Consider the following 25,493-nt stretch of genomic DNA (forward strand, 5'->3'; position numbering starts at 1 on the left):
TATTTTTGGGTGTAATCTATTATCCACATCCCTAATTCCATTAGTATGGCGGCAGACTGTCTGATGCTTTGGTGTATGGCACTGTACAACTTGGTATTAACAGTTATGTGCTTACTGATGTTGGTACCCGATCCGGCTGCGTTTTCCTTGATCTCATAATAGAGAACACCCAGCCATACAAACTATTTTCAGTGTCCTATGTCCAGCTTGTATTTTCTTAGAATCCAAAGGTTTTTATGAACATTTTGATCATAAAACCAGAAGTACTGTATGGCATCATGCTTTATGATACTATACTGTAAGCGGCCTTCCTAGCAGTTTCAGTCCTATGTGCAGCTAGTTTTTCCTTAATATATAAAGGTTTCTATGACTATTTTGGTCATAAACTCACAAGTATGGCATCATGCTTTGTGATGCTATGCTGAAAATTGCCCTCCTGGCAGTTTCAGTCCTATGTGCAGCTTGTTTTTCCTCAATATGCAAAGGTTTCTACGAATATTTCAGTCAAAAAAGCAAGTATGGCATCATGCTTTCCGATGCTATGCTGAAAATTGCCCTCCTGGCAGTTTCAGTCCTATGTGCAGCTTGTTTTTCCTCAATATGCAAAGGTTTCTACGAATATTTCAGTCAAAAAAGCAAGTATGGCATCATGCTTTCCGATGCTATGCTGAAAATTGCCCTCCTGGCAGTTTCAGTCCTATGTGCAGCTTGTTTTTCCTCAATATGCAAAGGTTTCTACGAATATTTCAGTCAAAAAAGCAAGTATGGCATCATGCTTTGTGATGCTATGCGGTATGCTGCCTTCGTGGCAGTTTCAGTCCTATGTGCAGCTTGTTTTTCCTCAATATGCAAAGGTTTCTACGAATATTTCAGTCAAAAAAGCAAGTATGGCATCATGCTTTGTGATGCTATGCGGTATGCTGCCTTCGTGGCAGTTTCAGTCCTATGTGCAGCTTGTTTTTCCTCAATATGCAAAGGTTTCTACGAATATTTCAGTCAAAAAAGCAAGTATGGCATCATGCTTTCCGATGCTATGCTGAAAATTGCCCTCCTGGCAGTTTCAGTCCTATGTGCAGCTTGTTTTTCCTCAATATGCAAAGGTTTCTATGACTATTTTGGCCATAAAATCACAAGTATGGCATCATGCTTTCCAATGCTATGCTGTAAATTGCTTTCCTGGTGCTTTCAGTCCTGGAATCTGCGTTCACCTAATATGCGAATAGCTTGTATTTTTGGGTGTAATCTATTATCAGCATCCCTAATTCCATTAGTATGGCGGCAGACTGTCTGATGCTTTGGCGTATGGCACCGTACAACTTGGTATTAACAGTTATGTGCTTACTGATGATGTCGGTACCCGATCCAGCTGCGTTTTCCTTGATCTCCTAATAGAAAACACCCAGCCATACAAACTATTTTCAGTGTCCCTTAAACCGTAGCATCGTTCTGTGCCGTAAGGTGCGGCATTGTGCTTTATTGTTCCTGGTGTTTTCCGTCCTATGTTCAGCTTGTAATTCCTTCAAATCCAAAGGTTTTTATGAACATTTTGATCATAAAACAGAAGAACTGTATGGCATCGTGCTTTCCGATGCTATGCTGTAAATTGCCTTACTGGCAGTTTCAGTCCTATGTGCAGCTTGTTTTTCCTCAATATACAAAGGTTTCTATGAATATTTCAGTCAATCCAAAAATATGGCAGCATGATTTTTTGTGCTGTTACCTACCTTTTTAGATTTTTCCTTAATAGACTATGAAAAGATTTTCCCCATCTTGGCCGTTAAGTTTAGAATCACTGTTTATTCAGTTCTGTATGTTGACATCATTTAAGGCATTTTCCAATTTTACCTTTTAACTTTATTTTGTTTAGCGTTAAATATTATTGTTACCCCTTCTTATTTTAGGCAGCTACTCTTTTGGGTTCCTGAAAGAAAATGGTTTGCTTCATCCATTAGCAAAGCAGCAAGAAAGCCAATGTCTTCAATCACTGTGGAAATCATGGATGTCATGGTGGTGGACTTTACAAGCGTGTTTAAGGATTCAGTGCTGCAGATGTTTCTGATGCTGTACAAGAAATTTACGGATTTCAATGCACAGGTAAATATAGCATTACAGTCTTCCTTTCGTATCATCTATCCGATTTCGTGCTTGGTTACATTACTAATCTTATATGTATTTCAGAATGTAATGTCTCTAAAACTATGGTGTGGCATTGTGCCTTCATGAGGTTGTTCTTCCAACATCCAACATACTTTTCAACAATATACGAATAGTTTAAAGTGCGTGGGTTAGCAAGTTTTCACCATCCCTTCGGCAATCAGTAGGCAATCGTGCTGTGCTTCTTAATGCCGTGCGCCATGGCATTTTGCTGTGATTATTTTCTAGACTTAATTTCACTGCTTGCCTCCCTTTTTAAAATCCAAATTGTTTCTATTTTTTTCCTTTCTAAAAGTATGTGGTGTGTTGTATTGTTTTCCCTTTGCAGTATGGTGCTTTCCTGGTGTCATTTATAAATTGTGGTGTGCCAATAGACATTTTCAGTACTAGTACATGCTCTAACCGATCTAAAACTCTTTCCTCTTCTCACTATGGCAGCTACTCTATTGAATATCTACATTTTTTGGGCCACTGAAAGAAAATGGCTTTATCCATTGGCGAAGTTACAAGAGGATGGCAATGTCTCCAAACCCTAAAGATGGCTTTTTAGTGAAAATTACGAACAGACATCGGGGTACATTGCTGCAGACTGTTGAGTCTGAAGCTGATGGAAGAGATGTTTGACTTCAATGCACAGGTAAATATCTTTTCTACATTTTACTTATCTAGACTTCCTTTTCCTCCGTACTCGGTCCTTTTTAGTTTGCTTTCATTTAAAATCTAATTTTTTGAAATTCTGGGTTAAACCAGATTTCTCCCCTCCCCACAACCATCAGTAGAGCATTATGCTGTGCCGCATGGTGCCGTGCGACATTGCATTTTGCTGTATGGTTCCATTCCTAACGTTCCACCTTAATTTCATCTATCATTTATGTAAAACCCTAAAATTTTGAAATTCTGGGTTAAACCAGATTTTCTCCCTCCCCACAACCATCAGTAGAGCATTATGTTGTGCCGTATGGTGCCGTGCGACATTACATTTTGCTGTATGGTTCCATTCCTAACGTTCCACCTCATTTTTATCTATCCTTTATTTAAAACTCTAATATTTTCCATTTCTGGGTTAAACCAGATTTCCCCCTCCCCACAACCATCAGAGTATGGTTCCATTCCTAACGTTCCACCTTAATTTCATCTATCCTTTATTTAAAACCCTAATATTTTGAAATTCTGGGTTAAACCAGATTTCTTCCTCCCCACAACCATCAGTAGAGCATTATGTTGTGCTGTATGGTTCCATTCCTAATGTTCCACCTCCTTTTTCATCTAACCTTTATTTAAATCCGTAATATTTTGAAATTCTGGGTTAAACCAGATTTCCGCCTCCCCACAACCATCAGTAGAGCATTATGTTGTGCCGTATGGTGCCGTGCGACATGGCATTTTGCTGTATGGTTTTTTCCTTCTATTCAGTCTCTATTTACAGTTTGCGTTCATTTCAAATCCTTAGTTTATATTTGTAGGTTAAACCAGATTTCAATGCCCATCTAAAACCTTCATGGCATCCCTCCCCCCCTAAAACCTTCACTGCGTCCCTTCCCTCTAAAACCTTCATTGCGTCTCGTACCCCCTAAAATCTTCTGTGCATCCCATCCCCCTAAAACCTTCAGTGCATCCCGTATTAACTAAAACCTTCAGCGTGTCCCGTCCCATCCCCCTACAACCATCAGGAGAGCATTATGCTGTGTCGTGTGGTGCCGTGCGACATAGTATTTTGCTGTATGGTCGTTTCCTTCTATTCCATCTCTATTTACAGCTTGCGTTCATTTCAAATCCTTCGTTTATACTTGTAGGTTAAACCAGATTTCAATGCCCATCTAAAACCTTCATTGCGTCCCTTCCCTCTAAAACCTTCATTGCCTCCCGTACCCCCTAAAATCTTTGGTGCGTCCCGTACCCCCTAAAACCTTCACTGCTTCCCGTCCTGTCCCATCCCCCTACAACCGTCAGTAGAGCATCATGCTGGTTTAGCTTAATATCCAAAGGTATGTTGACCTCATGTCTTGGGTTTTCACCAATTTTGCATGCAAGTATTATGTTTACTAGTTTTTCTACTTTACCCTAGGGCAGCTTCTATATTAAATAATGAGATCTTTGGATACCTGAAAGAAAATGGTTTGCTTCATCCTTTGGCAAAGTCGAAAGAAGAAGTTAAAGTCCGGATCTTCTACTGTGGTGGACATTAAAATCGGTCATCAGAATCCAGTGCAGTGGACTTTTCTCTGAAGCTGCCGGGCAAGATATTATCTGACCTCTATGCATAGGTAACTATAGACATATATTAAATATTGTAGTCGATTACACTCAACAATACAAACTGTTCTTCGTCCCTAAAATTGTTAGAATGGCATCCTTGGTTATTTTGTGCTATGCTGTTTGGCACAGTACCACATGTTAGTATGGAGCGGTCTGCATCTGGAGCCAGTTCTGAGTCTCCTGGGGGTGGGCCAGTTCTGAGCTTGACACCTCGGAACTGTGCTCTGCCTCAGATTCCAATTCTGCAGACTGGGGACAGTTCTGAGTCTCTGGGGCTGGTCCAGCGCCCCATTTCTGATGCTTGATCATGCAGGCTGGAGTGCCTGTGGCTGGTTCCAGGTACTACCCGGCCGGGGGCACTTTGTCAGGTGTCAGTTTCTGAGTTCTCAGTTTACAGGTTCCAGTTTTGCGCCTTCAGTTATACTACTCAGCGCTGCGTTCTTGGCCCCAGATTCCAGTTCTGCAGCTGGTTCCAGTTATGAGTTTCCAAGGTTGGTTCCATTTATGAGTTTTTGTAGCTCGTCAAGGTTCTCAGTGCTTCAAGTACTGAGTGCTGAGCTGCAGATTCCATTTATGAGTTCTTAGCTTTGGATTCCATTTCTGCGTTCTGCTTCAGGTGCCAGCTCTTAGCATCCTTTGACCCATGTAGATGACAAGCCACTTTATGTCATGAGTGCCGCCCAACCGGCCGCCAGATTTTTTTCACCACGCCTTCTATTTTTCTACAGCATTTCTTCTCGTTGTAATAGTTTGTATTGTTGGGTGTAACCAGTTTTTAGAATCCTTTCATCCATCAGTAGAGCATACTGCTGTGCCATGCATCATGGCATTTTGTTAATTTCCAAATGTTCAGTCCATGTGGCATCATGCTTTGTGATGCTATACTGGAAGCTGCCTTCCTGGCAGTTTCAGTCCTATGTGAAGCTTGTTTTTCCTTAATATATTAAGGTTTCTATGACTATTTTGGTCATAAACTCACAAGTTTGGCATCATGCTTTGTGATGCTATACTTGAAGTTGCCTTCCTGGCAGTTTCAGTCCTATGTGCAGCTTGTTTTTCCTCAATATATAAAGGTTTCCATGACTATTTTGGTCATAAACTCACAAGTATGGCATCATGCTTTGTGATGCTATGCTGGAATCTGCCTTCCTCTAATATGCGAATAGCTTGTATTTTTGGGTGTAATCTATTATCAGCATCACTAATTCCGTTAGTATGGCGGCAGACTGTCTGATGCTTTGGTGTATGGCACCGTACAACTTGGTATTAACAGTTATGTGCTTACTGATGTTGGTACCCGATCCGGCTGCGTTTTCCTTGATCTCCTAATAGAGAACACCCAGCCATACAAACTATTTTCAGTGTCCTATGTCCAGCTTGTATTTTCTTAGAATCCAAAGGTTTTTCTGAACATTTTGATCATAAAACCAGAAGTACTGTATGGCATCATGCTTTGTGATGCTATACTGTAAGCGGCCTTCCTGGCAGTTTCTGTCCTATGTGCAGCTTGTTTTTCCTCAATATATAAAGGTTTCTATGACTATTTTGGTCATAAACTCACAAGTATGGCATCATGCTTTGTGATGCTATACTGGAAGCTGCCTTCCTGGCAGTTTCAGTCCTATGTGCAGCTTGTTTTTCCTCAATATATAAAGGTTTCCATGACTATTTTGGTCATTAACTCACAAGTAGGGCATCATGCTTTGTGATGCTATGCTGAAAGTTGCCTTCCTGGCAGTTTCAGTCCTATGTGCAGCTTGTTTTTCCTCAATATATAAAGGTTTCTATGACTATTTTGGTCATAAACACACAAGTATGGCATCATGCTTTGTGATGCTATGCTGGAATCTGCCTTCCTGGCGAGTTCAGTCCTGGAATCTGCGTTCCTCTAATATGCGAACAGCTTGTATTTTTGGGTGTAATCTATTATCAGCATCCCTAATTCCGTTAGTATGGCGGCAGACTGTCTGATGCTTTGGCGTATGGCACCGTACAACTTGGTATTGACAGTTATGTGCTTACTGATGTTGGTACCCGATCCGGCTGCGTTTTCCTTGATCTCCTAATAGAAAACACCCAACCATACAAACTATTTTCAGTGTCCCTTAAACCGTAGCATCGTTCTGTGCCGTAAGGTGCGGCATTGTGCTTTATTGTTCCTGGTGTATTCCGTCCTATATTCAGCTTGTATTTCCTTCGAATCCAAAGGTTTTTATGAACATTTTGATCATAAAACCAGAAGAACTGTATGGCATCATGCTTTGTGATGCTATGCTTTAAATTGCTTTCCTGGCAGTTTCAGTCCTATGTGTAGCTTGTTTTTCCTCAATATGCAAAGGTTTCTACGAATATTTTGGTCCTAAAATCGCAAGTATGGCGGCATGCTTTGTGATGCTATTCTGTAAGCTGCCTTCCTGGCGCTTTCAGTCCTGGAATCTGCATTCACCTAATATGCGAATAGCTTGTATTTTTGGGTCTAATCTATTATCCACATCCCTAATTCCATTAGTATGGCGGCAGACTGTCTGATGCTTTGGTGTATGGCACTGTACAACTTGGTATTAACAGTTATGTGCTTACTGATGTTGGTACCCGATCCGGCTGCGTTTTCCTTGATCTCATAATAGAGAACACCCAGCCATACAAACTATTTTCAGTGTCCTATGTCCAGCTTGTATTTTCTTAGAATCCAAAGGTTTTTATGAACATTTTGATCATAAAACCAGAAGTACTGTATGGCATCATGCTTTATGATACTATACTGTAAGCGGCCTTCCTAGCAGTTTCAGTCCTATGTGCAGCTAGTTTTTCCTTAATATATAAAGGTTTCTATGACTATTTTGGTCATAAACTCACAAGTATGGCATCATGCTTTGTGATGCTATGCTGAAAATTGCCCTCCTGGCAGTTTCAGTCCTATGTGCAGCTTGTTTTTCCTCAATATGCAAAGGTTTCTACGAATATTTCAGTCAAAAAAGCAAGTATGGCATCATGCTTTCCGATGCTATGCTGAAAATTGCCCTCCTGGCAGTTTCAGTCCTATGTGCAGCTTGTTTTTCCTCAATATGCAAAGGTTTCTACGAATATTTCAGTCAAAAAAGCAAGTATGGCATCATGCTTTCCGATGCTATGCTGAAAATTGCCCTCCTGGCAGTTTCAGTCCTATGTGCAGCTTGTTTTTCCTCAATATGCAAAGGTTTCTACGAATATTTCAGTCAAAAAAGCAAGTATGGCATCATGCTTTGTGATGCTATGCGGTATGCTGCCTTCGTGGCAGTTTCAGTCCTATGTGCAGCTTGTTTTTCCTCAATATGCAAAGGTTTCTACGAATATTTCAGTCAAAAAAGCAAGTATGGCATCATGCTTTGTGATGCTATGCGGTATGCTGCCTTCGTGGCAGTTTCAGTCCTATGTGCAGCTTGTTTTTCCTCAATATGCAAAGGTTTCTACGAATATTTCAGTCAAAAAAGCAAGTATGGCATCATGCTTTCCGATGCTATGCTGAAAATTGCCCTCCTGGCAGTTTCAGTCCTATGTGCAGCTTGTTTTTCCTCAATATGCAAAGGTTTCTATGACTATTTTGGCCATAAAATCACAAGTATGGCATCATGCTTTCCAATGCTATGCTGTAAATTGCTTTCCTGGTGCTTTCAGTCCTGGAATCTGCGTTCACCTAATATGCGAATAGCTTGTATTTTTGGGTGTAATCTATTATCAGCATCCCTAATTCCATTAGTATGGCGGCAGACTGTCTGATGCTTTGGCGTATGGCACCGTACAACTTGGTATTAACAGTTATGTGCTTACTGATGATGTCGGTACCCGATCCAGCTGCGTTTTCCTTGATCTCCTAATAGAAAACACCCAGCCATACAAACTATTTTCAGTGTCCCTTAAACCGTAGCATCGTTCTGTGCCGTAAGGTGCGGCATTGTGCTTTATTGTTCCTGGTGTTTTCCGTCCTATGTTCAGCTTGTAATTCCTTCAAATCCAAAGGTTTTTATGAACATTTTGATCATAAAACAGAAGAACTGTATGGCATCGTGCTTTCCGATGCTATGCTGTAAATTGCCTTACTGGCAGTTTCAGTCCTATGTGCAGCTTGTTTTTCCTCAATATACAAAGGTTTCTATGAATATTTCAGTCAATCCAAAAATATGGCAGCATGATTTTTTGTGCTGTTACCTACCTTTTTAGATTTTTCCTTAATAGACTATGAAAAGATTTTCCCCATCTTGGCCGTTAAGTTTAGAATCACTGTTTATTCAGTTCTGTATGTTGACATCATTTAAGGCATTTTCCAATTTTACCTTTTAACTTTATTTTGTTTAGCGTTAAATATTATTGTTACCCCTTCTTATTTTAGGCAGCTACTCTTTTGGGTTCCTGAAAGAAAATGGTTTGCTTCATCCATTAGCAAAGCAGCAAGAAAGCCAATGTCTTCAATCACTGTGGAAATCATGGATGTCATGGTGGTGGACTTTACAAGCGTGTTTAAGGATTCAGTGCTGCAGATGTTTCTGATGCTGTACAAGAAATTTACGGATTTCAATGCACAGGTAAATATAGCATTACAGTCTTCCTTTCGTATCATCTATCCGATTTCGTGCTTGGTTACATTACTAATCTTATATGTATTTCAGAATGTAATGTCTCTAAAACTATGGTGTGGCATTGTGCCTTCATGAGGTTGTTCTTCCAACATCCAACATACTTTTCAACAATATACGAATAGTTTAAAGTGCGTGGGTTAGCAAGTTTTCACCATCCCTTCGGCAATCAGTAGGCAATCGTGCTGTGCTTCTTAATGCCGTGCGCCATGGCATTTTGCTGTGATTATTTTCTAGACTTAATTTCACTGCTTGCCTCCCTTTTTAAAATCCAAATTGTTTCTATTTTTTTCCTTTCTAAAAGTATGTGGTGTGTTGTATTGTTTTCCCTTTGCAGTATGGTGCTTTCCTGGTGTCATTTATAAATTGTGGTGTGCCAATAGACATTTTCAGTACTAGTACAGGCTCTAACCGATCTAAAACTCTTTCCTCTTCTCACTATGGCAGCTACTCTATTGAATATCTACATTTTTTGGGCCACTGAAAGAAAATGGCTTTATCCATTGGCGAAGTTACAAGAGGATGGCAATGTCTCCAAACCCTAAAGATGGCTTTTTAGTGAAAATTACGAACAGACATCGGGGTACATTGCTGCAGACTGTTGAGTCTAAAGCTGATGGAAGAGATGTTTGACTTCAATGCACAGGTAAATATCTTTTCTACATTTTACTTATCTAGACTTCCTTTTCCTCCGTACTCGGTCCTTTTTAGTTTGCTTTCATTTAAAATCTAATTTTTTGAAATTCTGGGTTAAACCAGATTTCTCCCCTCCCCACAACCATCAGTAGAGCATTATGCTGTGCCGCATGGTGCCATGCGACATTGCATTTTGCTGTATGGTTCCATTCCTAACGTTCCACCTTAATTTCATCTATCATTTATGTAAAACCCTAAAATTTTGAAATTCTGGGTTAAACCAGATTTTCTCCCTCCCCACAACCATCAGTAGAGCATTATGTTGTGCCGTATGGTGCCGTGCGACATTACATTTTGCTGTATGGTTCCATTCCTAACGTTCCACCTCATTTTTATCTATCCTTTATTTAAAACTCTAATATTTTCCATTTCTGGGTTAAACCAGATTTCCCCCTCCCCACAACCATCAGAGTATGGTTCCATTCCTAACGTTTCACCTCCTTTTCATCTAACCTTTATTTAAATCCCTAATATTTTGAAATTCTGGGTTAAACCAGATTTCCCCCCTCCCCACAACCATCAGTAGAGCATTATGCTGTGCTGCATGGTGCCGTGCGACATTGCATTTTGCTGTATGGTTCCATTCCTAACGTTCCACCTTAATTTCATCTATCCTTTATTTAAAACCCTAATATTTTGAAATTCTGGGTTAAACCAGATTTCTTCCTCCCCACAACCATCAGTAGAGCATTATGTTGTGCTGTATGGTTCCATTCCTAATGTTCCACCTCCTTTTTCATCTAACCTTTATTTAAATCCGTAATATTTTGAAATTCTGGGTTAAACCAGATTTCCGCCTCCCCACAACCATCAGTAGAGCATTATGTTGTGCCGTATGGTGCCGTGCGACATGGCATTTTGCTGTATGGTTTTTTCCTTCTATTCAGTCTCTATTTACAGTTTGCGTTCATTTCAAATCCTTAGTTTATATTTGTAGGTTAAACCAGATTTCAATGCCCATCTAAAACCTTCATGGCATCCCTCCCCCCCTAAAACCTTCACTGCGTCCCTTCCCTCTAAAACCTTCATTGCGTCTCGTACCCCCTAAAATCTTCTGTGCATCCCATCCCCCTAAAACCTTCAGTGCATCCCGTATTAACTAAAACCTTCAGCGTGTCCCGTCCCATCCCCCTACAACCATCAGGAGAGCATTATGCTGTGTCGTGTGGTGCCGTGCGACATAGTATTTTGCTGTATGGTCGTTTCCTTCTATTCCATCTCTATTTACAGCTTGCGTTCATTTCAAATCCTTCGTTTATACTTGTAGGTTAAACCAGATTTCAATGCCCATCTAAAACCTTCATTGCGTCCCTTCCCTCTAAAACCTTCATTGCCTCCCGTACCCCCTAAAATCTTTGGTGCGTCCCGTACCCCCTAAAACCTTCACTGCTTCCCGTCCTGTCCCATCCCCCTACAACCGTCAGTAGAGCATCATGCTGGTTTAGCTTAATATCCAAAGGTATGTTGACCTCATGTCTTGGGTTTTCACCAATTTTGCATGCAAGTATTATGTTTACTAGTTTTTCTACTTTACCCTAGGGCAGCTTCTATATTAAATAATGAGATCTTTGGATACCTGAAAGAAAATGGTTTGCTTCATCCTTTGGCAAAGTCGAAAGAAGAAGTTAAAGTCCGGATCTTCTACTGTGGTGGACATTAAAATCGGTCATCAGAATCCAGTGCAGTGGACTTTTCTCTGAAGCTGCCGGGCAAGATATTATCTGACCTCTATGCATAGGTAACTATAGACATATATTAAATATTGTAGTCGATTACACTCAACAATACAAACTGTTCTTCGTCCCTAAAATTGTTAGAATGGCATCCTTGGTTATTTTGTGCTATGCTGTTTGGCACAGTACCACATGTTAGTATGGAGCGGTCTGCATCTGGAGCCAGTTCTGAGTCTCCTGGGGGTGGGCCAGTTCTGAGCTTGACACCTCGGAACTGTGCTCTGCCTCAGATTCCAATTCTGCAGACTGGGGACAGTTCTGAGTCTCTGGGGCTGGTCCAGCGCCCCATTTCTGATGCTTGATCATGCAGGCTGGAGTGCCTGTGGCTGGTTCCAGGTACTACCCGGCCGGGGGCACTTTGTCAGGTGTCAGTTTCTGAGTTCTCAGTTTACAGGTTCCAGTTTTGCGCCTTCAGTTATACTACTCAGCGCTGCGTTCTTGGCCCCAGATTCCAGTTCTGCAGCTGGTTCCAGTTATGAGTTTCCAAGGTTGGTTCCATTTATGAGTTTTTGTAGCTCGTCAAGGTTCTCAGTGCTTCAAGTACTGAGTGCTGAGCTGCAGATTCCATTTATGAGTTCTTAGCTTTGGATTCCATTTCTGCGTTCTGCTTCAGGTGCCAGCTCTTAGCATCCTTTGACCCATGTAGATGACAAGCCACTTTATGTCATGAGTGCCGCCCAACCGGCCGCCAGATTTTTTTCACCACGCCTTCTATTTTTCTACAGCATTTCTTCTCGTTGTAATAGTTTGTATTGTTGGGTGTAACCAGTTTTTAGAATCCTTTCATCCATCAGTAGAGCATACTGCTGTGCCATGCATCATGGCATTTTGTTAATTTCCAAATGTTCAGTCCATGTGGCATCATGCTTTGTGATGCTATACTGGAAGCTGCCTTCCTGGCAGTTTCAGTCCTATGTGAAGCTTGTTTTTCCTTAATATATTAAGGTTTCTATGACTATTTTGGTCATAAACTCACAAGTTTGGCATCATGCTTTGTGATGCTATACTTGAAGTTGCCTTCCTGGCAGTTTCAGTCCTATGTGCAGCTTGTTTTTCCTCAATATATAAAGGTTTCCATGACTATTTTGGTCATAAACTCACAAGTATGGCATCATGCTTTGTGATGCTATGCTGGAATCTGCCTTCCTCTAATATGCGAATAGCTTGTATTTTTGGGTGTAATCTATTATCAGCATCACTAATTCCGTTAGTATGGCGGCAGACTGTCTGATGCTTTGGTGTATGGCACCGTACAACTTGGTATTAACAGTTATGTGCTTACTGATGTTGGTACCCGATCCGGCTGCGTTTTCCTTGATCTCCTAATAGAGAACACCCAGCCATACAAACTATTTTCAGTGTCCTATGTCCAGCTTGTATTTTCTTAGAATCCAAAGGTTTTTCTGAACATTTTGATCATAAAACCAGAAGTACTGTATGGCATCATGCTTTGTGATGCTATACTGTAAGCGGCCTTCCTGGCAGTTTCTGTCCTATGTGCAGCTTGTTTTTCCTCAATATATAAAGGTTTCTATGACTATTTTGGTCATAAACTCACAAGTATGGCATCATGCTTTGTGATGCTATACTGGAAGCTGCCTTCCTGGCAGTTTCAGTCCTATGTGCAGCTTGTTTTTCCTCAATATATAAAGGTTTCCATGACTATTTTGGTCATTAACTCACAAGTAGGGCATCATGCTTTGTGATGCTATGCTGAAAGTTGCCTTCCTGGCAGTTTCAGTCCTATGTGCAGCTTGTTTTTCCTCAATATATAAAGGTTTCTATGACTATTTTGGTCATAAACACACAAGTATGGCATCATGCTTTGTGATGCTATGCTGGAATCTGCCTTCCTGGCGAGTTCAGTCCTGGAATCTGCGTTCCTCTAATATGCGAACAGCTTGTATTTTTGGGTGTAATCTATTATCAGCATCCCTAATTCCGTTAGTATGGCGGCAGACTGTCTGATGCTTTGGCGTATGGCACCGTACAACTTGGTATTGACAGTTATGTGCTTACTGATGTTGGTACCCGATCCGGCTGCGTTTTCCTTGATCTCCTAATAGAAAACACCCAACCATACAAACTATTTTCAGTGTCCCTTAAACCGTAGCATCGTTCTGTGCCGTAAGGTGCGGCATTGTGCTTTATTGTTCCTGGTGTATTCCGTCCTATATTCAGCTTGTATTTCCTTCGAATCCAAAGGTTTTTATGAACATTTTGATCATAAAACCAGAAGAACTGTATGGCATCATGCTTTGTGATGCTATGCTTTAAATTGCTTTCCTGGCAGTTTCAGTCCTATGTGTAGCTTGTTTTTCCTCAATATGCAAAGGTTTCTACGAATATTTTGGTCCTAAAATCGCAAGTATGGCGGCATGCTTTGTGATGCTATTCTGTAAGCTGCCTTCCTGGCGCTTTCAGTCCTGGAATCTGCATTCACCTAATATGCGAATAGCTTGTATTTTTGGGTCTAATCTATTATCCACATCCCTAATTCCATTAGTATGGCGGCAGACTGTCTGATGCTTTGGTGTATGGCACTGTACAACTTGGTATTAACAGTTATGTGCTTACTGATGTTGGTACCCGATCCGGCTGCGTTTTCCTTGATCTCATAATAGAGAACACCCAGCCATACAAACTATTTTCAGTGTCCTATGTCCAGCTTGTATTTTCTTAGAATCCAAAGGTTTTTATGAACATTTTGATCATAAAACCAGAAGTACTGTATGGCATCATGCTTTATGATACTATACTGTAAGCGGCCTTCCTAGCAGTTTCAGTCCTATGTGCAGCTAGTTTTTCCTTAATATATAAAGGTTTCTATGACTATTTTGGTCATAAACTCACAAGTATGGCATCATGCTTTGTGATGCTATGCTGAAAATTGCCCTCCTGGCAGTTTCAGTCCTATGTGCAGCTTGTTTTTCCTCAATATGCAAAGGTTTCTACGAATATTTCAGTCAAAAAAGCAAGTATGGCATCATGCTTTCCGATGCTATGCTGAAAATTGCCCTCCTGGCAGTTTCAGTCCTATGTGCAGCTTGTTTTTCCTCAATATGCAAAGGTTTCTACGAATATTTCAGTCAAAAAAGCAAGTATGGCATCATGCTTTCCGATGCTATGCTGAAAATTGCCCTCCTGGCAGTTTCAGTCCTATGTGCAGCTTGTTTTTCCTCAATATGCAAAGGTTTCTACGAATATTTCAGTCAAAAAAGCAAGTATGGCATCATGCTTTGTGATGCTATGCGGTATGCTGCCTTCGTGGCAGTTTCAGTCCTATGTGCAGCTTGTTTTTCCTCAATATGCAAAGGTTTCTACGAATATTTCAGTCAAAAAAGCAAGTATGGCATCATGCTTTGTGATGCTATGCGGTATGCTGCCTTCGTGGCAGTTTCAGTCCTATGTGCAGCTTGTTTTTCCTCAATATGCAAAGGTTTCTACGAATATTTCAGTCAAAAAAGCAAGTATGGCATCATGCTTTCCGATGCTATGCTGAAAATTGCCCTCCTGGCAGTTTCAGTCCTATGTGCAGCTTGTTTTTCCTCAATATGCAAAGGTTTCTATGACTATTTTGGCCATAAAATCACAAGTATGGCATCATGCTTTCCAATGCTATGCTGTAAATTGCTTTCCTGGTGCTTTCAGTCCTGGAATCTGCGTTCACCTAATATGCGAATAGCTTGTATTTTTGGGTGTAATCTATTATCAGCATCCCTAATTCCATTAGTATGGCGGCAGACTGTCTGATGCTTTGGCGTATGGCACCGTACAACTTGGTATTAACAGTTATGTGCTTACTGATGATGTCGGTACCCGATCCAGCTGCGTTTTCCTTGATCTCCTAATAGAAAACACCCAGCCATACAAACTATTTTCAGTGTCCCTTAAACCGTAGCATCGTTCTGTGCCGTAAGGTGCGGCATTGTGCTTTATTGTTCCTGGTGTTTTCCGTCCTATGTTCAGCTTGTAATTCCTTCAAATCCAAAGGTTTTTATGAACATTTTGATCATAAAACAGAAGAACTGTATGGCATCGTGCTTTCCGATGCTATGCTGTAAATTGCCTTACTGGCAGTTTCAGTCCTATGTGCAGCTTGTTTTTCCTCAATATACAAAGGTTTCTATGAATATTTCAGTCAATCCAAAAATATGGCAGCATGATTTTTTGTGCTGTTACCTACCTTTTTAGATTTTTCCTTAATAGACTATGAAAAGATTTTCCCCATCTTGGCCGTTAAGTTTAGAATCACTGTTTATTCAGTTCTGTATGTTGACATCATTTAAGGCATTTTCCAATTTTACCTTTTAACTTTATTTTGTTTAGCGTTAAATATTATTGTTACCCCTTCTTATTTTAGGCAGCTACTCTTTTGGGTTCCTGAAAGAAAATGGTTTGCTTCATCCATTAGCAAAGCAGCAAGAAAGCCAATGTCTTCAATCACTGTGGAAATCATGGATGTCATGGTGGTGGACTTTACAAGCGTGTTTAAGGATTCAGTGCTGCAGATGTTTCTGATGCTGTACAAGAAATTTACGGATTTCAATGCACAGGTAAATATAGCATTACAGTCTTCCTTTCGTATCATCTATCCGATTTCGTGCTTGGTTACATTACTAATCTTATATGTATTTCAGAATGTAATGTCTCTAAAACTATGGTGTGGCATTGTGCCTTCATGAGGTTGTTCTTCCAACATCCAACATACTTTTCAACAATATACGAATAGTTTAAAGTGCGTGGGTTAGCAAGTTTTCACCATCCCTTCGGCAATCAGTAGGCAATCGTGCTGTGCTTCTTAATGCCGTGCGCCATGGCATTTTGCTGTGATTATTTTCTAGACTTAATTTCACTGCTTGCCTCCCTTTTTAAAATCCAAATTGTTTCTATTTTTTTCCTTTCTAAAAGTATGTGGTGTGTTGTATTGTTTTCCCTTTGCAGTATGGTGCTTTCCTGGTGTCATTTATAAATTGTGGTGTGCCAATAGACATTTTCAGTACTAGTACAGGCTCTAACCGATCTAAAACTCTTTCCTCTTCTCACTATGGCAGCTACTCTATTGAATATCTACATTTTTTGGGCCACTGAAAGAAAATGGCTTTATCCATTGGCGAAGTTACAAGAGGATGGCAATGTCTCCAAACCCTAAAGATGGCTTTTTAGTGAAAATTACGAACAGACATCGGGGTACATTGCTGCAGACTGTTGAGTCTGAAGCTGATGGAAGAGATGTTTGACTTCAATGCACAGGTAAATATCTTTTCTACATTTTACTTATCTAGACTTCCTTTTCCTCCGTACTCGGTCCTTTTTAGTTTGCTTTCATTTAAAATCTAATTTTTTGAAATTCTGGGTTAAACCAGATTTCTCCCCTCCCCACAACCATCAGTAGAGCATTATGCTGTGCCGCATGGTGCCATGCGACATTGCATTTTGCTGTATGGTTCCATTCCTAACGTTCCACCTTAATTTCATCTATCATTTATGTAAAACCCTAAAATTTTGAAATTCTGGGTTAAACCAGATTTTCTCCCTCCCCACAACCATCAGTAGAGCATTATGTTGTGCCGTATGGTGCCGTGCGACATTACATTTTGCTGTATGGTTCCATTCCTAACGTTCCACCTCATTTTTATCTATCCTTTATTTAAAACTCTAATATTTTCCATTTCTGGGTTAAACCAGATTTCCCCCTCCCCACAACCATCAGAGTATGGTTCCATTCCTAACGTTTCACCTCCTTTTCATCTAACCTTTATTTAAATCCCTAATATTTTGAAATTCTGGGTTAAACCAGATTTCCCCCCTCCCCACAACCATCAGTAGAGCATTATGCTGTGCTGCATGGTGCCGTGCGACATTGCATTTTGCTGTATGGTTCCATTCCTAACGTTCCACCTTAATTTCATCTATCCTTTATTTAAAACCCTAATATTTTGAAATTCTGGGTTAAACCAGATTTCTTCCTCCCCACAACCATCAGTAGAGCATTATGTTGTGCTGTATGGTTCCATTCCTAATGTTCCACCTCCTTTTTCATCTAACCTTTATTTAAATCCGTAATATTTTGAAATTCTGGGTTAAACCAGATTTCCGCCTCCCCACAACCATCAGTAGAGCATTATGTTGTGCCGTATGGTGCCGTGCGACATGGCATTTTGCTGTATGGTTTTTTCCTTCTATTCAGTCTCTATTTACAGTTTGCGTTCATTTCAAATCCTTAGTTTATATTTGTAGGTTAAACCAGATTTCAATGCCCATCTAAAACCTTCATGGCATCCCTCCCCCCCTAAAACCTTCACTGCGTCCCTTCCCTCTAAAACCTTCATTGCGTCTCGTACCCCCTAAAATCTTCTGTGCATCCCATCCCCCTAAAACCTTCAGTGCATCCCGTATTAACTAAAACCTTCAGCGTGTCCCGTCCCATCCCCCTACAACCATCAGGAGAGCATTATGCTGTGTCGTGTGGTGCCGTGCGACATAGTATTTTGCTGTATGGTCGTTTCCTTCTATTCCATCTCTATTTACAGCTTGCGTTCATTTCAAATCCTTCGTTTATACTTGTAGGTTAAACCAGATTTCAATGCCCATCTAAAACCTTCATTGCGTCCCTTCCCTCTAAAACCTTCATTGCCTCCCGTACCCCCTAAAATCTTTGGTGCGTCCCGTACCCCCTAAAACCTTCACTGCTTCCCGTCCTGTCCCATCCCCCTACAACCGTCAGTAGAGCATCATGCTGGTTTAGCTTAATATCCAAAGGTATGTTGACCTCATGTCTTGGGTTTTCACCAATTTTGCATGCAAGTATTATGTTTACTAGTTTTTCTACTTTACCCTAGGGCAGCTTCTATATTAAATAATGAGATCTTTGGATACCTGAAAGAAAATGGTTTGCTTCATCCTTTGGCAAAGTCGAAAGAAGAAGTTAAAGTCCGGATCTTCTACTGTGGTGGACATTAAAATCGGTCATCAGAATCCAGTGCAGTGGACTTTTCTCTGAAGCTGCCGGGCAAGATATTATCTGACCTCTATGCATAGGTAACTATAGACATATATTAAATATTGTAGTCGATTACACTCAACAATACAAACTGTTCTTCGTCCCTAAAATTGTTAGAATGGCATCCTTGCTTATTTTGTGCTATGCTGTTTGGCACAGTACCACATGTTAGTATGGAGCGGTCTGCATCTGGAGCCAGTTCTGAGTCTCCTGGGGGTGGGCCAGTTCTGAGCTTGACACCTCGGAACTGTGCTCTGCCTCAGATTCCAATTCTGCAGACTGGGGACAGTTCTGAGTCTCTGGGGCTGGTACAGCGCCCCATTTCTGATGCTTGATCATGCAGGCTGGAGTGCCTGTGGCTGGTTCCAGGTACTACCCGGCCGGGGGCACTTTGTCAGGTGTCAGTTTCTGAGTTCTCAGTTTACAGGTTCCAGTTTTGCGCCTTCAGTTATACTACTCAGCGCTGCGTTCTTGGCCCCAGATTCCAGTTCTGCAGCTGGTTCCAGTTATGAGTTTCCAAGGTTGGTTCCATTTATGAGTTTTTGTAGCTCGTCAAGGTTCTCAGTGCTTCAAGTACTGAGTGCTGAGCTGCAGATTCCATTTATGAGTCCTTAGCTTTGGATTCCATTTCTGCGTTCTGCTTCAGGTGCCAGCTCTTAGCATCCTTTGACCCATGTAGATGACAAGCCACTTTATGTCATGAGTGCCGCCCAACCGGCCGCCAGATTTCTTTCACCACGCCTTCTATTTTTCTACAGCATTTCTTCTCGTTGTAATAGTTTGTATTGTTGGGTGTAACCAGTTTTTAGAATCCTTTCATCCATCAGTAGAGCATACTGCTGTGCCATGCATCATGGCATTTTGTTAATTTCCAAATGTTCAGTCCATGTGGCATCATGCTTTGTGATGCTATACTGGAAGCTGCCTTCCTGGCAGTTTCAGTCCTATGTGAAGCTTGTTTTTCCTTAATATATTAAGGTTTCTATGACTATTTTGGTCATAAACTCACAAGTTTGGCATCATGCTTTGTGATGCTATACTTGAAGTTGCCTTCCTGGCAGTTTCAGTCCTATGTGCAGCTTGTTTTTCCTCAATATATAAAGGTTTCCATGACTATTTTGGTCATAAACTCACAAGTATGGCATCATGCTTTGTGATGCTATGCTGGAATCTGCCTTCCTCTAATATGCGAATAGCTTGTATTTTTGGGTGTAATCTATTATCAGCATCACTAATTCCGTTAGTATGGCGGCAGACTGTCTGATGCTTTGGTGTATGGCACCGTACAACTTGGTATTAACAGTTATGTGCTTACTGATGTTGGTACCCGATCCGGCTGCGTTTTCCTTGATCTCCTAATAGAGAACACCCAGCCATACAAACTATTTTCAGTGTCCTATGTCCAGCTTGTATTTTCTTAGAATCCAAAGGTTTTTCTGAACATTTTGATCATAAAACCAGAAGTACTGTATGGCATCATGCTTTGTGATGCTATACTGTAAGCGGCCTTCCTGGCAGTTTCTGTCCTATGTGCAGCTTGTTTTTCCTCAATATATAAAGGTTTCTATGACTATTTTGGTCATAAACTCACAAGTATGGCATCATGCTTTGTGATGCTATACTGGAAGCTGCCTTCCTGGCAGTTTCAGTCCTATGTGCAGCTTGTTTTTCCTCAATATATAAAGGTTTCCATGACTATTTTGGTCATTAACTCACAAGTAGGGCATCATGCTTTGTGATGCTATGCTGAAAGTTGCCTTCCTGGCAGTTTCAGTCCTATGTGCAGCTTGTTTTTCCTCAATATATAAAGGTTTCTATGACTATTTTGGTCATAAACACACAAGTATGGCATCATGCTTTGTGATGCTATGCTGGAATCTGCCTTCCTGGCGAGTTCAGTCCTGGAATCTGCGTTCCTCTAATATGCGAACAGCTTGTATTTTTGGGTGTAATCTATTATCAGCATCCCTAATTCCGTTAGTATGGCGGCAGACTGTCTGATGCTTTGGCGTATGGCACCGTACAACTTGGTATTGACAGTTATGTGCTTACTGATGTTGGTACCCGATCCGGCTGCGTTTTCCTTGATCTCCTAATAGAAAACACCCAACCATACAAACTATTTTCAGTGTCCCTTAAACCGTAGCATCGTTCTGTGCCGTAAGGTGCGGCATTGTGCTTTATTGTTCCTGGTGTATTCCGTCCTATATTCAGCTTGTATTTCCTTCGAATCCAAAGGTTTTTATGAACATTTTGATCATAAAACCAGAAGAACTGTATGGCATCATGCTTTGTGATGCTATGCTTTAAATTGCTTTCCTGGCAGTTTCAGTCCTATGTGTAGCTTGTTTTTCCTCAATATGCAAAGGTTTCTACGAATATTTTGGTCCTAAAATCGCAAGTATGGCGGCATGCTTTGTGATGCTATTCTGTAAGCTGCCTTCCTGGCGCTTTCAGTCCTGGAATCTGCATTCACCTAATATGCGAATAGCTTGTATTTTTGGGTGTAATCTATTATCCACATCCCTAATTCCATTAGTATGGCGGCAGACTGTCTGATGCTTTGGTGTATGGCACTGTACAACTTGGTATTAACAGTTATGTGCTTACTGATGTTGGTACCCGATCCGGCTGCGTTTTCCTTGATCTCATAATAGAGAACACCCAGCCATACAAACTATTTTCAGTGTCCTATGTCCAGCTTGTATTTTCTTAGAATCCAAAGGTTTTTATGAACATTTTGATCATAAAACCAGAAGTACTGTATGGCATCATGCTTTATGATACTATACTGTAAGCGGCCTTCCTAGCAGTTTCAGTCCTATGTGCAGCTAGTTTTTCCTTAATATATAAAGGTTTCTATGACTATTTTGGTCATAAACTCACAAGTATGGCATCATGCTTTGTGATGCTATGCTGAAAATTGCCCTCCTGGCAGTTTCAGTCCTATGTGCAGCTTGTTTTTCCTCAATATGCAAAGGTTTCTACAAATATTTCAGTCAAAAAAGCAAGTATGGCATCATGCTTTCCGATGCTATGCTGAAAATTGCCCTCCTGGCAGTTTCAGTCCTATGTGCAGCTTGTTTTTCCTCAATATGCAAAGGTTTCTACGAATATTTCAGTCAAAAAAGCAAGTATGGCATCATGCTTTCCGATGCTATGCTGAAAATTGCCCTCCTGGCAGTTTCAGTCCTATGTGCAGCTTGTTTTTCCTCAATATGCAAAGGTTTCTACGAATATTTCAGTCAAAAAAGCAAGTATGGCATCATGCTTTGTGATGCTATGCGGTATGCTGCCTTCGTGGCAGTTTCAGTCCTATGTGCAGCTTGTTTTTCCTCAATATGCAAAGGTTTCTACGAATATTTCAGTCAAAAAAGCAAGTATGGCATCATGCTTTGTGATGCTATGCGGTATGCTGCCTTCGTGGCAGTTTCAGTCCTATGTGCAGCTTGTTTTTCCTCAATATGCAAAGGTTTCTACGAATATTTCAGTCAAAAAAGCAAGTATGGCATCATGCTTTCCGATGCTATGCTGAAAATTGCCCTCCTGGCAGTTTCAGTCCTATGTGCAGCTTGTTTTTCCTCAATATGCAAAGGTTTCTATGACTATTTTGGCCATAAAATCACAAGTATGGCATCATGCTTTCCAATGCTATGCTGTAAATTGCTTTCCTGGTGCTTTCAGTCCTGGAATCTGCGTTCACCTAATATGCGAATAGCTTGTATTTTTGGGTGTAATCTATTATCAGCATCCCTAATTCCATTAGTATGGCGGCAGACTGTCTGATGCTTTGGCGTATGGCACCGTACAATTTGGTATTAACAGTTATGTGCTTACTGATGATGTCGGTACCCGATCCAGCTGCGTTTTCCTTGATCTCCTAATAGAAAACACCCAGCCATACAAACTATTTTCAGTGTCCCTTAAACCGTAGCATCGTTCTGTGCCGTAAGGTGCGGCATTGTGCTTTATTGTTCCTGGTGTTTTCCGTCCTATGTTCAGCTTGTAATTCCTTCAAATCCAAAGGTTTTTATGAACATTTTGATCATAAAACAGAAGAACTGTATGGCATCGTGCTTTCCGATGCTATGCTGTAAATTGCCTTACTGGCAGTTTCAGTCCTATGTGCAGCTTGTTTTTCCTCAATATACAAAGGTTTCTATGAATATTTCAGTCAATCCAAAAATATGGCAGCATGATTTTTTGTGCTGTTACCTACCTTTTTAGATTTTTCCTTAATAGACTATGAAAAGATTTTCCCCATCTTGGCCGTTAAGTTTAGAATCACTGTTTATTCAGTTCTGTATGTTGACATCATTTAAGGCATTTTCCAATTTTACCTTTTAACTTTATTTTGTTTAGCGTTAAATATTATTGTTACCCCTTCTTATTTTAGGCAGCTACTCTTTTGGGTTCCTGAAAGAAAATGGTTTGCTTCATCCATTAGCAAAGCAGCAAGAAAGCCAATGTCTTCAATCACTGTGGAAATCATGGATGTCATGGTAATGGACTTTACAAGCGTGTTTAAGGATTCAGTGCTGCAGATGTTTCTGATGCTGTACAAGAAATTTACGGATTTCAATGCACAGGTAAATATAGCATTACAGTCTTCCTTTCGTATCATCTATCCGATTTCGTGCTTGGTTACATTACTAATCTTATATGTATTTCAGAATGTAATGTCTCTAAAACTATGGTGTGGCATTGTGCCTTCATGAGGTTGTTCTTCCAACATCCAACATACTTTTCAACAATATACGAATAGTTTAAAGTGCGTGGGTTAGCAAGTTTTCACCATCCCTTCGGCAATCAGTAGGCAATCGTGCTGTGCTTCTTAATGCCGTGCGCCATGGCATTTTGCTGTGATTATTTTCTAGACTTAATTTCACTGCTTGCCTCCCTTTTTAAAATCCAAATTGTTTCTATTTATTTCCTTTCTAAAAGTATGTGGTGTGTTGTATTGTTTTCCCTTTGCAGTATGGTGCTTTCCTGGTGTCATTTATAAATTGTGGTGTGCCAATAGACATTTTCAGTACTAGTACATGCTCTAACCGATCTAAAACTCTTTCCTCTTCTCACTATGGCAGCTACTCTATTGAATATCTACATTTTTTGGGCCACTGAAAGAAAATGGCTTTATCCATTGGCGAAGTTACAAGAGGATGGCAATGTCTCCAAACCCTAAAGATGGCTTTTTAGTGAAAATTACGAACAGACATCGGGGTACATTGCTGCAGACTGTTGAGTCTGAAGCTGATGGAAGAGATGTTTGACTTCAATGCACAGGTAAATATCTTTTCTACATTTTACTTATCTAGACTTCCTTTTCCTCCGTACTCGGTCCTTTTTAGTTTGCTTTCATTTAAAATCTAATTTTTTGAAATTCTGGGTTAAACCAGATTTTCTCCCTCCCCACAACCATCAGTAGAGCATTATGTTGTGCCGTATGGTGCCGTGCGACATTACATTTTGCTGTATGGTTCCATTCCTAACGTTCCACCTCATTTTTATCTATCCTTTATTTAAAACTCTAATATTTTCCATTTCTGGGTTAAACCAGATTTCCCCCCTCCCCACAACCATCAGTAGAGCATTATGCTGTGCTGCATGGTGCCGTGCGACATTGCATTTTGCTGTATGGTTCCATTCCTAACGTTCCACCTTAATTTCATCTATCCTTTATTTAAATCCCTAATATTTTGAAATTCTGGGTTAAACCAGATTTCCCCCCTCCCCACAACCATCAGTAGAGCATTATGCTGTGCTGCATGGTGCCGTGCGACATTGCATTTTGCTGTATGGTTCCATTCCTAACGTTCCACCTTAATTTCATCTATCCTTTATTTAAAACCCTAATATTTTGAAATTCTGGGTTAAACCAGATTTCTTCCTCCCCACAACCATCAGTAGAGCATTATGTTGTGCTGTATGGTTCCATTCCTAATGTTCCACCTCCTTTTTCATCTAACCTTTATTTAAATCCGTAATATTTTGAAATTCTGGGTTAAACCAGATTTCCGCCTCCCCACAACCATCAGTAGAGCATTATGTTGTGCCGTATGGTGCCGTGCGACATGGCATTTTGCTGTATGGTTTTTTCCTTCTATTCAGTCTCTATTTACAGTTTGCGTTCATTTCAAATCCTTAGTTTATATTTGTAGGTTAAACCAGATTTCAATGCCCATCTAAAACCTTCATGGCATCCCTCCCCCCCTAAAACCTTCACTGCGTCCCTTCCCTCTAAAACCTTCATTGCGTCTCGTACCCCCTAAAATCTTCTGTGCATCCCATCCCCCTAAAACCTTCAGTGCATCCCGTATTAACTAAAACCTTCAGCGTGTCCCGTCCCATCCCCCTACAACCATCAGGAGAGCATTATGCTGTGTCGTGTGGTGCCGTGCGACATAGTATTTTGCTGTATGGTCGTTTCCTTCTATTCCATCTCTATTTACAGCTTGCGTTCATTTCAAATCCTTCGTTTATACTTGTAGGTTAAACCAGATTTCAATGCCCATCTAAAACCTTCATTGCGTCCCTTCCCTCTAAAACCTTCATTGCCTCCCGTACCCCCTAAAATCTTTGGTGCGTCCCGTACCCCCTAAAACCTTCACTGCTTCCCGTCCTGTCCCATCCCCCTACAACCGTCAGTAGAGCATCATGCTGGTTTAGCTTAATATCCAAAGGTATGTTGACCTCATGTCTTGGGTTTTCACCAATTTTGCATGCAAGTATTATGTTTACTAGTTTTTCTACTTTACCCTAGGGCAGCTTCTATATTAAATAATGAGATCTTTGGATACCTGAAAGAAAATGGTTTGCTTCATCCTTTGGCAAAGTCGAAAGAAGAAGTTAAAGTCCGGATCTTCTACTGTGGTGGACATTAAAATCGGTCATCAGAATCCAGTGCAGTGGACTTTTCTCTGAAGCTGCCGGGCAAGATATTATCTGACCTCTATGCATAGGTAACTATAGACATATATTAAATATTGTAGTCGATTACACTCAACAATACAAACTGTTCTTCGTCCCTAAAATTGTTAG

General features: G+C 40.6%; 1 long non-coding RNA gene across 1 annotated transcript in view; it reads left to right on the forward strand.

Annotated features, from left to right (window-relative positions):
- Positions 1 to 25,493, forward strand: part of LOC146063813 (uncharacterized) — a 28,148-nt gene extending 2,655 nt beyond the window's left edge. The window contains exons 2-13 of the long non-coding RNA XR_014471681.1: positions 1,902 to 2,094; positions 2,593 to 2,791; positions 4,220 to 4,418; positions 8,777 to 8,969; positions 9,468 to 9,666; positions 11,256 to 11,454; positions 15,813 to 16,005; positions 16,504 to 16,702; positions 18,292 to 18,490; positions 22,849 to 23,041; positions 23,540 to 23,738; positions 25,216 to 25,493. This is a non-coding gene — a long non-coding RNA (uncharacterized LOC146063813). The remainder of the gene's footprint in view (positions 1 to 1,901; positions 2,095 to 2,592; positions 2,792 to 4,219; positions 4,419 to 8,776; positions 8,970 to 9,467; positions 9,667 to 11,255; positions 11,455 to 15,812; positions 16,006 to 16,503; positions 16,703 to 18,291; positions 18,491 to 22,848; positions 23,042 to 23,539; positions 23,739 to 25,215) is intronic.

This window comes from Crinia signifera, chromosome 3 (genome assembly GCF_055691185.1).
Source record: "Crinia signifera chromosome 3, ASM5569118v1, whole genome shotgun sequence".
Taxonomy (NCBI): domain Eukaryota; kingdom Metazoa; phylum Chordata; class Amphibia; order Anura; family Myobatrachidae; genus Crinia; species Crinia signifera.